The 13,515-nt window shown below is 37.8% G+C and overlaps 2 long non-coding RNA genes across 4 annotated transcripts; both read left to right on the top strand.

Annotated features, from left to right (window-relative positions):
* Positions 1 to 2,508: 2,508 nt before the first annotated feature.
* On the top strand, positions 2,509 to 4,486 carry LOC143875436 (uncharacterized). The gene is made up of 3 exons (XR_013250064.1): positions 2,509 to 2,620; positions 2,718 to 2,801; positions 3,891 to 4,486. It is a non-coding gene; the product is annotated as an uncharacterized LOC143875436 (long non-coding RNA).
* Positions 4,484 to 8,334, top strand: LOC143875435 (uncharacterized). Of its 3 annotated transcripts, none has more exons than XR_013250063.1 (4): positions 4,484 to 4,577; positions 5,026 to 5,202; positions 5,454 to 5,568; positions 7,387 to 8,334. It is a non-coding gene; the product is annotated as an uncharacterized LOC143875435 (long non-coding RNA). The 3 variants fall into 3 exon arrangements; XR_013250062.1 differs by having other exon boundaries at positions 4,495 to 4,577; positions 5,129 to 5,202; positions 7,387 to 8,333; XR_013250061.1 differs by lacking the exon at positions 4,484 to 4,577 and having other exon boundaries at positions 4,588 to 5,202; positions 7,387 to 8,333.
* The last annotated feature ends 5,181 nt before the right edge of the window (positions 8,335 to 13,515 follow it).

Raw genomic sequence — 13,515 nt, 5'->3', positions numbered from 1 at the left:
ATAAAAGTAACTGTATTCCTAATATGGAGGTTGTTGCACCTCCCTCACAACTAAGTAATCGCCCAAAATCATCCCATTCACTTTTCCGCAAATGGCTGAGATTAAAAAAATCTGTCTTTTAATTCGGCTAATTTCCGACGACACGCCCAGACCCCACTGTGTAAATATTGTGTGGTTATGGGTCTCCTACCCTCTCTAGTTTGGTTTTCCACCAGCACCACCATGCTCGACCCACCCTGCAGGGGCCTGCCCCAAAATGCGTCTACACAGGGTGAAGGAGAATGCATGTATATAGTCCACAAACTTTCTCTCCCTTTCCGATGTGGGATCTCACAACCCACCCCCTTGGGACCCAACATTCTCACTGTCACACTCCTCTCGGGCCTAGTATTCTCGGCCTAGTATTCTCGCTGGCATAGCGTACTGCGGGAGGTCCGGTTCTGATACCATTATGCCATGCCCTGACTCCACTGTCTAAATATTATCTGATTTCGGGTCTCCTATTCTTCCAGTTGGTTTTCGGGCTATATATGCAGATTCTCGCTCTCCCTATGTAGACTCATTTTTAGCATCCCCAAGGGGCGGGCACTTGCGAGGTGGGTTGGGCATGGTAGTACTGCTGGAAAACAAAACAGTGGAGGGTAGAAGACCTAGAACCAGACAATAGTTAACAGTGGGGTCGATGCGTGACATAATGGTATCAAAGCAAGACCTCCCCGCAATATGGTGTGTCAGCGAGGATGCTGGGCCTCAAGAGAGGTGGACCTGAAGGGGGTGCCAGCAAGGACGTTGAGCCCCAAGGGGGGTGGATTGTAATTAAGATCCCATATCAGAAAGGGAGAAAAGATTTCTAGGTTATAAATGTGGATTCTCCCTCTCTTTGTGTAGACACGTTTTCAGCATCTTCATGGGGGTACCAACTTGCGAGGCAGGTCAGGCACTGTAGCACTGTTTGGAAAACAAAAGTGGTGAAAATGACCAAATCGGTGTGAAAATGGCCAAATTGAACTAAAGAGATGTTTTCACAACCGTCAATCTCTGCACGCATTTCTTCTCTCAAGAAATTGACCAACAAATGCCCATGATTTTCTCCACCGAAATAAAAATCCCACTCAGAAATCGCTTCCTCTCTCAGATTTCGCCCTAACTATTTCATTGGAGCCAGATAGATTTGCCGAGAGAGAGAGAGAGAGAGAGAGAGAGAGAGAGAGAGAGAGAGAGCAGTAATCTGAAAGAATTCGGGAAAGGATTTTATTCCCTCCGCTTGCTATTATAAAAGGTGGTGAACAAGGGTTTCGGGGAATGTTTTTTTTTTTTGAAAATGACAGCAATATTTCGGGGAAGGGTTTTATCCCCTCTATTTGTTGTTTTGAAAGGTAGATTAGATGAAATTTATTTTATCCCCCCTATTTGCTACAGTTTTGTTCTTTCATTTATTTCCCTGCAAATTTTTTTTCTTTTTTTCTTTTTGCATGATTTAGGTCTGTTTTCTCTGTTCTCCAATTGACTCTATTCTGATGATTCAGTACTAAACTCTACTCTATTTTCTGTTTTCTTTTTCCAATTACATTCTACCATCTTTCAATTTCCAGTTTCTTACTGTTGTCAATTTCATTTTGTTTAATATTATCTTCTCCATTGTCAAATTTTGGTAATCCTTACTATTCTAAATGCGTCAATGTGAAATTGTTATTGTTGTTGTGTTACCCTTTTTCCATCCAAAGTATCTTCGAAAGATTATTTTGTTTTGACTTGAAATAAAGTTGTGTTTGAAGATAGTTCTGGATCATTTTGTTGCCTATACCATTTGAATTAGTTTCTGAGATTTTTCATAACCAATTACCATAAAAATTGGTAATGTGGTTTGATTTGATATCAAGCAAATCTCATCATTTTTCTGGCCAGCTATAGTTTTGTTCTGGAGAGAGTACCTATGCCTTTTCTCATTTTCTTTTTAATATATTGATCAGAAACGAAAATCTAATCTACGAACAAATGGAAGGAAAACAAAAAGTGGGCTGACATTAATTAATTACCTTCCATTTTTTCTCCGTTGAGTTAAAATTTCATGTATTTCTATCTCATAAAAATTATTCTTTTAGACATTATCCATTGGAACTCTGAAATTCATTGCTACAGATTTCAGATTCAGGAATCCAATGGTGAGGCAACTGTTTTCAAAACCCTAGCTTTCAATATGTCATTGTTACATATTTCAGATTCAAGAATTAATTGGCGAAGTAACTGTTCGCAAAAAATAAAAAAAATTCGGGATTCATGTTTCTTCCTTTTAATTGTGTTGCTAGTCTTTTGCGTGTTTCTGAAATTCATTGGAATCTTAAGGGTTTTAGATTTCAATAGTGGGTATAGAAAGTCCAAAAATAAAAAATAAAATCAGAATACGATTGTCCTTGATTGACCTGTCAGGCATTCATTAGTGGATGCTCCATCTGATTCTCGCAACAAGTGAACCTTATGTCGTTATTCCCACAGGCTGTGGTTTCATTTTGTTCATTCATTCGACTTCATCAATGATGTTGACCCTTCTACACTATGCAGGGCTATGCTGACAAGTATGTCAGGCTGCAAGATGCGGTTGTATGAGTTGGCTTGGGCAATGGTGAGGATGGGTTGAATATTCTGTTAGTTCCTATTTGTGGGCACTATTTTTCTATTTTCATTGATGAGGTTTATTGTTGCATTTGGCTTCAATTAAGTTCGAAGGGCTTTGTGAGAGGGTCAGTGAAGTTCCCATGGAATGAAGGTATTGGAAACTGGTGTATGAATTGGCTTGGACAATGGTGAGGATTTGTTGATTACTCTGTTGATTGTTATTTGTAGGCATAATTTTTCCTAATTTCGTTTATGCGGTTAAGTTCAAAGGACTCTGTGATAGGAAGTAGAATGTTGTAAACTTGGTATGTTGGAATATGGTTACATGTTCTGAAGTTTACTTGGGCCATGTTTATTTTGGATTCTGAGAATGGATTGTAAGTCCAAAACTTATTATTGGACTAAAACATAAACATAAATTTGAGTCCAATTGTCTTGGACTCACAATGGTTCCTCTAAGAAAGTATTTAAATTGTGATATCTTTCTATCTCTGTCTATAGATATAATTGAGAATTGTGAATGTGGACAATTCGCTGATTAACCCCTTTTCCTTGGTTTTTTGTCTGAAATAATCGCTATTTTATTGGAACATACATTGAGACAAGACAATAAAATAAAAAAGGGAATATGAGTGTGGACAATTCGCTGATTAACTCCTTTTCCTTGCTTTTTTGTCTGACATAATCACTATTTTATTGAAACATACATGGAGACAAAACACAAAAATAAAAAAGGGATGGCAGGGTTGTGGGTGGTTATTTTCTCCAGAAGTAACAGTCAAGTGAAAAGGATGGCCTCCACTTCCTGGCAAACCATAAAACATGGTGACACTCCAAACTCTTTTAAAAGCAACATGCAAGTAAACTAATTAGCAAGCCAATTTTGTAAGCCATAGGCCTTTTTTATCCTTTCATATGCATGTTACAACATAAGTTATACAATCTTTGTTGTTTTATGGGTGCAAATCCTTGGTACATTTAACTAAAAGATTGTTATTGGTATTATGTTGGTTTTGATTTACAAGATTGTGTAGAACTATTATGGTAATTGAAATCCCCCCGTATTGTATTTTTCATTTGTTATTTATGTACTGGAAAGATTGTGTAGGCCCCAAAATTAGAAAATTCATGGTTTTTTAGTGAATTAATTCACGGGGTCTTTCAACCTTTAGAATTTTTTATTTATTTTCTCCTCAGTAGCTTGCCTTGAATTTACATGCTTCACAATGGCCTGACTAATCTCTCTTTATTCTATGAGATCTTTGCTTTGGACGCAGATGGGGTCGGCATCAACCCACAGCAAAGGGCAGATATGCGGTATGCCACGTATTTGGCATATACAACATCTGCTCTGTTTAGGGAGACAGATGGCGAGACTTTTGGCATATATTTATGATGAAAATACCCCTCAGAAATGCGACGTAATGGAAAGATAGAGCACAAGGGCAAGGAAAGATTGGAAAAGAGGAATTGAGTGAAAGAAAGGGAGTTGGCGAGAAAACGGGGAAGGAGCGGCTATCTTTGGTATCAACGTCAAAAGTCGATGAAGGATGTATTCCATTCAATCGTTCCCATGTGATGTACAGCTGCATCTTTGCAGTCATAGATAAAGTGAACCTGGGTGTTCCAAGTAATGGAAAGGGGCACATTTATCATTTCCCTTTGTTTTCCCTTTCATTATTTGATTAGTTATGTAAGGGGGATTGCGTGTTGAAACAGTTGTCCATTGCTAGGAAGCAGATGAGTACAATGCAGCCATGTACTGCTTCATATATTCTAAAGAGATTGAATATGTCCCACCCCATTATCGAGAGTACAGAGCCGAAAGAAGTGTTGGAAGAGAAGTCAGGTGGCCTGTTACAGAATCTTATCTTCCATCGACGATTAGTCAAGTAAGGGAGGAACCAAGGGAGGTTAAAAGTGCCAAGGCTACTCTTGAAGTGATAAGAGAGGAAGGGATTGGCGTAAGTTTCTTTGAATACTCCTTTAACTTTATTATACATTATGAGAGCATGAACAATGTTCCAACATTTCTAATAAATCTAACTTCAAATTCTTGGCAATTTGTTTGAGTTAAGCTATTAAAAAAAGGGCGCGGGGGGGGGGGGGGAAGTATTTCTTTCTCCATATTTAACACTTCTACAGGTATTACAATGGGCACATTTAGTAGTTATGTTCCAATTGAATACATTTAAAGGCTCAACTCCATATTTATTTTTGCCACATGCTCCAAAGCTTTTTTATTTATTTGAAAGGGCTTTGCAAAGCATCACAGTACTCATTAATTTATCTAATTTATTGGAAAGATGATATAGGAGCACTCTGTCTTTCCTGTAACTTTTGAATATTTTTTTGATGTATTTGTTTGTATCTTATAATGGACGGCCTGCACATGACTGCCTTGTAATTTAGAACTTTGGAGCTGGAGTTAGTTGACGACTGTAATGGGGTTACAGAAACAAAAATGCATTTCATGATTCTCCACTAACTTGTGACTTGTGAGAGAAAATTACAGGACTCTTTGATGTGATGATAAGAGAACTTAGCACTGAAAATATACTTGAATTTCTATATCGTAGCTCATAAGAGGTAAGCCATTTATATTTTTGTGATAAGTTCCCATTCATTTTTCTATGTTCTATATATACTTGAATTTGTATATCCAATGACATTATCAATCAGTGTTTCCGTGCTGCTAAGAGAACTTAGCACTTAAAATTGGTATATGGACATATGTTGTGGATGGTCACATTTCATATTTTAGGTGTTTTGAATATAAAGGTACTGCTATAGGATACCTGATGGTTGGCTTTCTTTTCCTTCTAATAAATCTCCACCAGTTAAAAAAAAAAAGGATACCCGATGGCTACCCACTAGCCTTGGCAGCACCATTGCTATGTGCAGGACTGAATGGGGGCTTACACGACTTTTTCCGACGCAATAGATTCATATTAGGTTGGTAGAAATCATGATTTTCTTCTTACTGAATAAGTTTCCAATTTTAGGTGTCTTTTAAGCTTTCTAAGTTCCAAGTGCTGTTTCTTCCTAGGTTAAGGTTTTTCTGAAAGATGGCACTACGTATTCTATTTTCAAGATATGTTTATCAGAAAGGTGAAACTAATCTTAAATATCATTGCATTATTGAGTTTTGAATATCCTTGTGTTTCTTCTAAGAGGGACCAAATTAAGCAATGCTCTGGCCACTGCGCAGGAAGATACAAGTCATGGTATAAAATTGAATATTTTTTAATATTTCTTTTCTTTATTCATCACCATGCTTCTATTTTTGTTCTTATTAGTTTTATACTTACTCCTGGGCGTGAAATCTAACTTTTAGTTTCCCTTCAGGAGTAGAGAGTTTGAAAGAAAACAGTTTGAAAGAAAACAGCAAATGCTTTTTTAACTCATTGTAATGCAAACTCCTAAATATTCATGAATGTTGTATCACTGCCACTATAAAACTAAGGGGCCGTTTGGATACGCGGATTTTAGAATCCAGTTTTTTAGTTTGAAAACAGTGCAAAAGAGGGTCCATGATCAAGCTGCTGTATGCTGTCCTGACAGCGTTTCTTGGATTTTAAGTGAGAAATTCAGGTTTTAAAAATCCTTCCTGCATCCTAAGATTTCTAAAACCTAGAAATATGGGACGATCTGCTACTCTCTTGCTGACGGAAAGAAGGGAGAGAAGTCAAAAATGAGTCAAAAACGACCGCCGGTCTGCTTCTTCTCTCGTCTCTTAGCTACAATTTTGAAGAAATCTCGAATTCTAAAATCTGCGTATCCAAACGGCCCCTAAATGTCTAGACCTCTTTCTAAAGACTTGAATTGCAGATGATTTTTTGCGTCTACTTGCATTTGGTTTTGATTTTGTTTGGATCATTGGATCATCACCTTTTTTATTTTGACACTTTCCTAATCTCTGGGTACTCTTTTTTTTGTACATGAAGTCTTTTTCTTAAGGCAGATTCCTCAATTGTCTCTGCTCATGATCTGATTTTTAAGCCATTTGAAATCAGCCTTGTCCATTTCTAATCGGCCTTCTCCTTTAGTTTTGCCTTTTCATTTCCCCACCCAACACCCCAATCTTCACTTAGGGTCCGTTCCAAATGAAGTAAAACCCAGGTTAAAAAAAACATTTACGCCCTTACTTAATCCTATGGTGTTAAAATATGACAGCAAAGTCACTTTGGCCGAGTGGTAGCTTGTGACTTTCATGGGCTTTTCCACAAGAGGTTGAATCTTTCAGGGTACGAATTAAAGGGTTTATGAGTTAAATTAGCTTTTCTTTGCATTTAGTTTGGAAACCATATTTTAGAGGAAGCAAAAGAATAGAATTGAACTTTTAAGATTTAGTGATTCATTTGTTGACTTCGGCATTTATTCTTGACATTTATCATTTGAAAGAGCGGTACATCTTAATCATGTCCTGAACGAATAGAAAATGTTTTCCTGTAATTACTTAGTTCCATTTTACCACTTATCACCACTCATGATTGGCATTGTCTTGTTTTAGGTAGAATTTAAGTACATCGAATTCTTTAGACCAGGAGGCTTTTGGGTCCTCTCCATTTCACCACTTATCACCACTCATGTATTATGTGCAAATATGCCTTGCCATTTGCCAACTTGTCATTAATGTTTAGATGCACATGCTTATGATGCATGCAATTAATGCATACATGCCTACGCGCATATATGGAAATGATATATTCACCCTCTTCTTCTTACTGCTGCTTTTCTTCCGTGAGTAAACAATTTCAACTCCTTTGTCAGATGGATTTTCATTGAGTGATTGTATGTGCAATCATGACATGTGGCCCATGTGGCCTTGATGTTGAATGTCATATGAGCTTTTCATCAAGTGGGCGCAATGGTTATTCCTTATGGTCATCCATTACCTACGCAGTTATATGGCTGCTGTGGAATGAGAGGAATAATAGAATTTTTCATAATAAACAATAGACATGGCAGCATATCGCATTGGATTCTAAACTCGCGATGATATCTTGGTACAAGGCTAAAGCGAAGAGCCCGTATTCAGCTGGGGATATGCTTCGGAATTGGAATACGATCATCTCGGAACACCCCCTGAGGAAGAGCATTTCACCAAGATGGATGGCACCTCCCGCTGGATGGTTTAAATTGAATTTTGATGGGAGTTCCTTTGGAAATCCTGAACCGGCGGGTATTGGCGGAGTCCTTCGTAATGAGTTAGGGTACGAGATTATGTCCTTTTTTTGGTCCAATCGAGTTAGCGATGCAAATTCTGCGGAGGCCAGAGCACTATTGTTTGGACTTAAATGGTATACAGCTAACAATATGGCACCTCTCATTGTGGAGGGTGATTCGTCTAATGCTTTGGCCTGGGCTGCAAATTGGTCTTCTGGACCATGGCGTATTTCTTGTGTCCTTGATGAGATTCGCGATCTTGTTCGCATCATACCACCAAAACTATGCCATCAACACCGTACGGCCAATTCAAGAGCCGATGAACTTGCAAAGGCGGGGACTAGCTTGTCGGGGACCATTATCTCATATGTTGGTATGGATGGAAATGTGGGAGATTAAGTGATCATATCTTGCTTTGGCTTATCATTGATTAATATCTCCTGTAATCCTTGTAATTTGTTACAGGGACCTCTTGTCCCAGTCTTTGTAATTACTGGATTATTGGAATAAATCTTTGTTCTCTTTCAAAAAAATAAAAAAATCAAGTGATTGTATGTGGAATCATGACATTTGGCCTTGAAGTACAATGTTGTATGCGCTATTCATTCCATATTTTGGTTTTGGTTTGCACTGTGGAGGTCTATGTTGAATACTGTCCCATTTTATTGAATCCGATGCTGCATTGGATGAAATCTTGAAATCCTGTGTCTAGGCTTGTTGATAAGCTCCATCTTGAAAGAAACTGCATCATTGTAGTTAACAAGATTATTGAGACTTGCTACCCTTCTTCCTTTTGTTGCAGGCAGCATCACAAGGACGACTGGTATTTTTCCGCAACAAGTTTTTTTTAAATGATCCTAAGTTTTTACAAAAAATTATCTTGTACAATACCTTAATTCCATCTGCCCACTGCTTCCTTTTCCGCAACAGGTTTTTTTTAAATGGTCCCAAGTTTTTACAAAAAATTATCTTGTAAAATACCGTTGTTTCATCTGCCTACTGGTTCCTTTCAGCAACAGGATTTTTTAAATGATGCCAAGTGTTTTCTAAATTATCTTGTAAAATACCTTAGTTTCGCGTGCGTTCCTTTTACTAGTTAGTTCAAAAGCTTAAGCTGATGCCTTTTACTAGTTACTCCAAAAGCTTAAGCTGATGGAGAAGGTGTTACTTAATCTTTCATACTTTAACACTCCCTCTCATGTGTGGCTCCTCTTTTTAGCGTAGCACATGTGACCCCTCGTTTTCGGTTCGCCATTAGATGTGGGTTTTTAATATCAAGGGAGTTTGAGCTGAGGACCTTGGGCTTTGAAACCATGTGAAACAACCAAGTACTTACTTTAACAACTCCCCTCATTATTTTACGCTTTTCTAATCAGTTGTAAAATCGTATTGACAATTCACGAAAAGCTACCAACAGCCCTTCTCATTGGGGATTTGCTAGGCAATTCCATTTAGCATCTGACTTTTGAAGAAGAGAACAGCCACACAGGCTCACTTTTCAGCAGATTTTGTCTTATTCATTTAATTCATCTGAGGTGGCTGTTCTCTCCTGAAAAAGTCATCCATGAAATGGCTTTCCACAAAATTGCCTAGCAAATCCCTTCTCAGAAAAGTATATAATTGGGTGAGGGTAAGTTGATACCTGAGACTACCATTATCAAAACAACAAAATTTAGATAGTATTCCTCTCCTCATTCTAGGGGTGATATTTGTACCTTTATTTTGGCGCCTTCCACACTTACTCTAATTTAATTTCTTTCATTGGCTCATACAGCTCATTATTTACTTGACCAAAACTCATACCTAAACTGATTAGTTCTCTGAATCATTTCAGTCTCTACTTCTGCTTCCTTGTCATGCAACTCATTTAGTTCTTCTGTCATGTCCGGTGTTGGAAGCCTCCAGTTCCTAGCAGCAGCCACAAACACCTGAAAGAGAGAATTTTCTGTAGTTTATATATCGTAGCTATTTCAGGACCTCTTTGCATGTCTCTTTTTTTGGACGTAAAAAAATTTTACTTCCATTTTTAATTTTAGACCCCATTTCTTTCAACCTAAAAAGCACACAAAACAAATTTTACGCCCATTTTTTTAGGGTAATGATTTCAGCGCTACCATGTTTTGACAAAGATGCACGATGCATCTTGCCGTTTAGTGTTTAAAGGCTTGTAATAGCTTTTTTATAATTGTAATATTCTTCTGATAGCACTTTAAATACTAAACGTTAAGATGCTTCGCGCATCATTATCAAAACATGGTAGCGCTGAAATCATTTCCCTTTTTTTTTTTTTTCCCATTTCTTTCAATGTAAATTGAGCATGAAAAAATTTTTATGTCCATTTTTAAGTGGAAATGGGCATAAATTTTTCTTACACCAATTTTACGTTGAAAGAAACAGAATCTTTACTGAAAAATGACTATTTTCAGGAAAAGAGGAACCAAAGGAGGTAAAAATGTAGTCTTATTTACTAAATGACAAAAAAGAGAGGACAGATATGCTACAGAAGGAGGTGGAACTATAATTTCATTCCGCCTAATCTTATATGCATATGATTTTGAAGTTAAATATGATTATTTGCAAATAATGGTTATAAAAGTTTTAGAAATGGCATAGTCAATGGTTTCCAAATAGACCTTAATGTTGGGTTTGCGAATAAGATTAAATTAAAATAACATAATTAGACACACATATATCAAAGGTACATGTACCTGTAAGATTCGAAGGATTGGGCTTCCTTTCGGGACATTGTGCCAATAAAAAAACTTGCCCATGCATACAAACACAATGGTGAAGAAGAGGGCGATGCTACACACAGTGAAACCCCATTCCCATCCTATGTTGTCGCTGATCCACACCACAAATGTCACGCCTACTGCGGCTCCAATGGTAAGACTAAAGATGAACCAATTGAAGAAGCTTGAAAGAAGGGCGGCCTCCTTGGGGTCCCTCTCGTCAAATTGGTCAACCCCAAGGGAGGGCAGCCCCGCTTTGACACCACTCGTTCCCAGTGCAACCAAGTACAAGCCCAAGTAGAGGATCGCAGATTGGCCGACAGTAGCAACATCACAATGATTAGTGTTGTTTATATTTAATCCTTTGCAACGCCTGGGTCTTAGGGCGTGGAAGTGAGCTTGTAGAGTTAGCAAAAGGTACCCCTAGCAAAAAAAATGTGCACCCATGTGAATAGTTAATAACTTTAGCTCAATCAACTGAGCTTAATGTTTGAATTAAGAATTGTGTTATGAACTAATAAGAAAACCTTTTGTTTGGTCCGACGCTTGTTTGAACAACAAATTAAGTAAAGATTCATAGAGAAAATGACAATCAAGATAAAAGAACAAGTTTAATTCAATTTAATCAATGGTAGTAGTAATTCGATAGTTAATTAAGAGGGTTGAATGGCTAAATATATAAGGTAAGCACTGACTATATGTTCTGCGTGCAATACACTGTCATCTGATCTAGATATGGCTGTGATTGGATCGTGCCTCGTTGATTGATCACCATTAGATCATCATTGAAGAACATGTCAAAAGTTAGGGACAAAGTAAAGCAACATTGGCGAATCCTGACCGTCGAATCACTATGATGACCTACCTATAATTCTTGATTGTCAGTGCAAGGGAATCTTATTTGTATATTCTGTATTCAACCCTTGCTAAACAGTTCTTATGATGTCTGTTTTTGGTCACATAAAGCATTGGGCAGTAGATTAATGTATAGGGTTGTTGCAAGGGGCAAATCATGCCTGGCCCACATTTTAGAGTTTTATGCATGTCGTGTAGTGGAATATGTGCAGATGACCATCCTTAAAAAAAAATGTGAGAATTACTTTATATGTAACAAATTCAAAGAAGCATATGAACGAGGCTAATTTGTGGGAGATTCTCGTGTGAAGTTCAAAGATCCTTTCCCTGTTATAGTCTACTCCTATCTGCTTCAACGCCTAAATGCCCTCTGATCTAGCTTATCAGAAAGAAAAAGAAGATGTTCTTTAATATGGAAAGAAGATCTGGGTACATTTATAAGATCCAACCGTTCATATGGTTGTCACCAAATTTTGATACTCTTTTGGATCTGACTGTTTTCTTTGATGGGTAGCCACTATGAAATTTTGATGGGTAGCCACTATGAAAAAGGACCCCCAAGTTGTTATTACTTAGCAACCCTTTTAGGGGCCATTTGGGTACGTGGATTTTAGAATCTTGGATTTCCTCACAATCCTGGATGGGAGACGAGAAGAAGGAGACCGTCCGTTTGGCTCTTCTTTAGAATCTTGGATTTTAAGTAAGAAATCCAGGTTTTAGAAATCTCTCCCTCATCCTGAGATTTATAAAACCTAGAAACATGGGATGATCTTCTACTCTCTTGGTGATGGAAAGGAGGGCGAGAAATCAGAAAACGATGACCGGTCTCCTTGTTCTCTCATCTCCCATCTACCAATCTATGATTATGAGGAAATCCAAGATTCTAAAATCCACGTATCCAAATATCCCCTAAGGTCTTTAAAACCTCGTATGCAAATTTCAGGAGGAATTGCATAATGCTCTTCATGGATATTTTGTTAGGGATAGCATCTATATATGTGGGCCACACCTTTAGTTGATGCAACCCATTCATCTATTGGGCCCCATGGATTGGCAATATCCCTTATAAGCTAGATAGTCCATGTTCAATTTCAAATTAGGTTTGCTAGAGTCATCGTCGACTGGTACACAGCGTAGGAGGGGGTCGGCCCACTAAGTCAAACTATAGGACCTATTGTTTTTAGAAGACTTGTAGTTAGATAAACTGATCAATGTGCAGTTAGTTAGGAGTTGTGGTTAAATGTGTTAGAAGAATAGAAGTTGCAGTTAGAATAAGACACTGTGTTTTGTTTTATTTGCATGTTTTCTAGATATAGTAATAGGAAAAGGAACCGTCTAGTGGTTAGCTTATTACTTTATTGGTTTTGTTTTTAAGAAAGTGGGGGAGAAGTGCTTGGTTTCAAACTTTCAATCGAGTCTGTTTTTGTTTTTGTTTATATATTGGGAGCGGCAAAAACGTAAGTTATGACTTATGTGAGCGTTTGAGAGATTTTACATGGTGTGGGGCTGTATAGTCTAGTATTTTTCAAAATTAACTTTACTACCACTTCATAGGATGATCCAAACCATTCATTTGTTGGGCCACATCATAAATAGGTGTGTTCCAAAAATAATTTCCGTCTGATATATAGAGGTTTCCATAGCTCTATAAAAAAATGACGCTCGAGGTGGCCCAAATGTTCTTCGTCCTATAAAAGAAAGGATTATTTATCTTCTCTCATCAAAGCTCTAAAACCCCCAGTAGAACGAATGAGGGACTCGTTGAATTTTAGCATCCCTTGGAATACTCATAGAGATGAAGAGTTGCAGATCATCTAACAGCTTAGGCTTTTGGAGTAATTGGTTGCTTCAAATTGTATCAGAGCTATTGCATCGTCCTGAGTTTAAAACCTTACAAGTCCTTAATATTAAAAAATCCACGTATATGACCAATCCATGCTCTCCCCTGAGAGATGAATACCCTCTTACGGTGCTGAGTGGGGGCCCACCTATGTATAGGACTGGGTGGGACCCATCAGAAAGTTGAATGGGCCTTCAAAGTCTGGTTCAAAAACCATATTCCTAAACATGCCCTCACAACCTGGAAGGCTCTAAGCAATGGGCTTAGCACAAAAGATAAGCTCCCATTCCTATCCCCATCAGCAGA

The sequence above is a fragment of the Tasmannia lanceolata genome, unplaced genomic scaffold, assembly GCF_043159265.1.
Source record: "Tasmannia lanceolata isolate RefF3 unplaced genomic scaffold, GAP_Taslan_0.1 ptg000004l, whole genome shotgun sequence".
Classification (NCBI taxonomy): domain Eukaryota; kingdom Viridiplantae; phylum Streptophyta; class Magnoliopsida; order Canellales; family Winteraceae; genus Tasmannia; species Tasmannia lanceolata.
The sequence above is the reverse complement of the archived record's forward strand: the minus strand, read 5'-3'. Positions and strand labels throughout refer to the sequence as shown.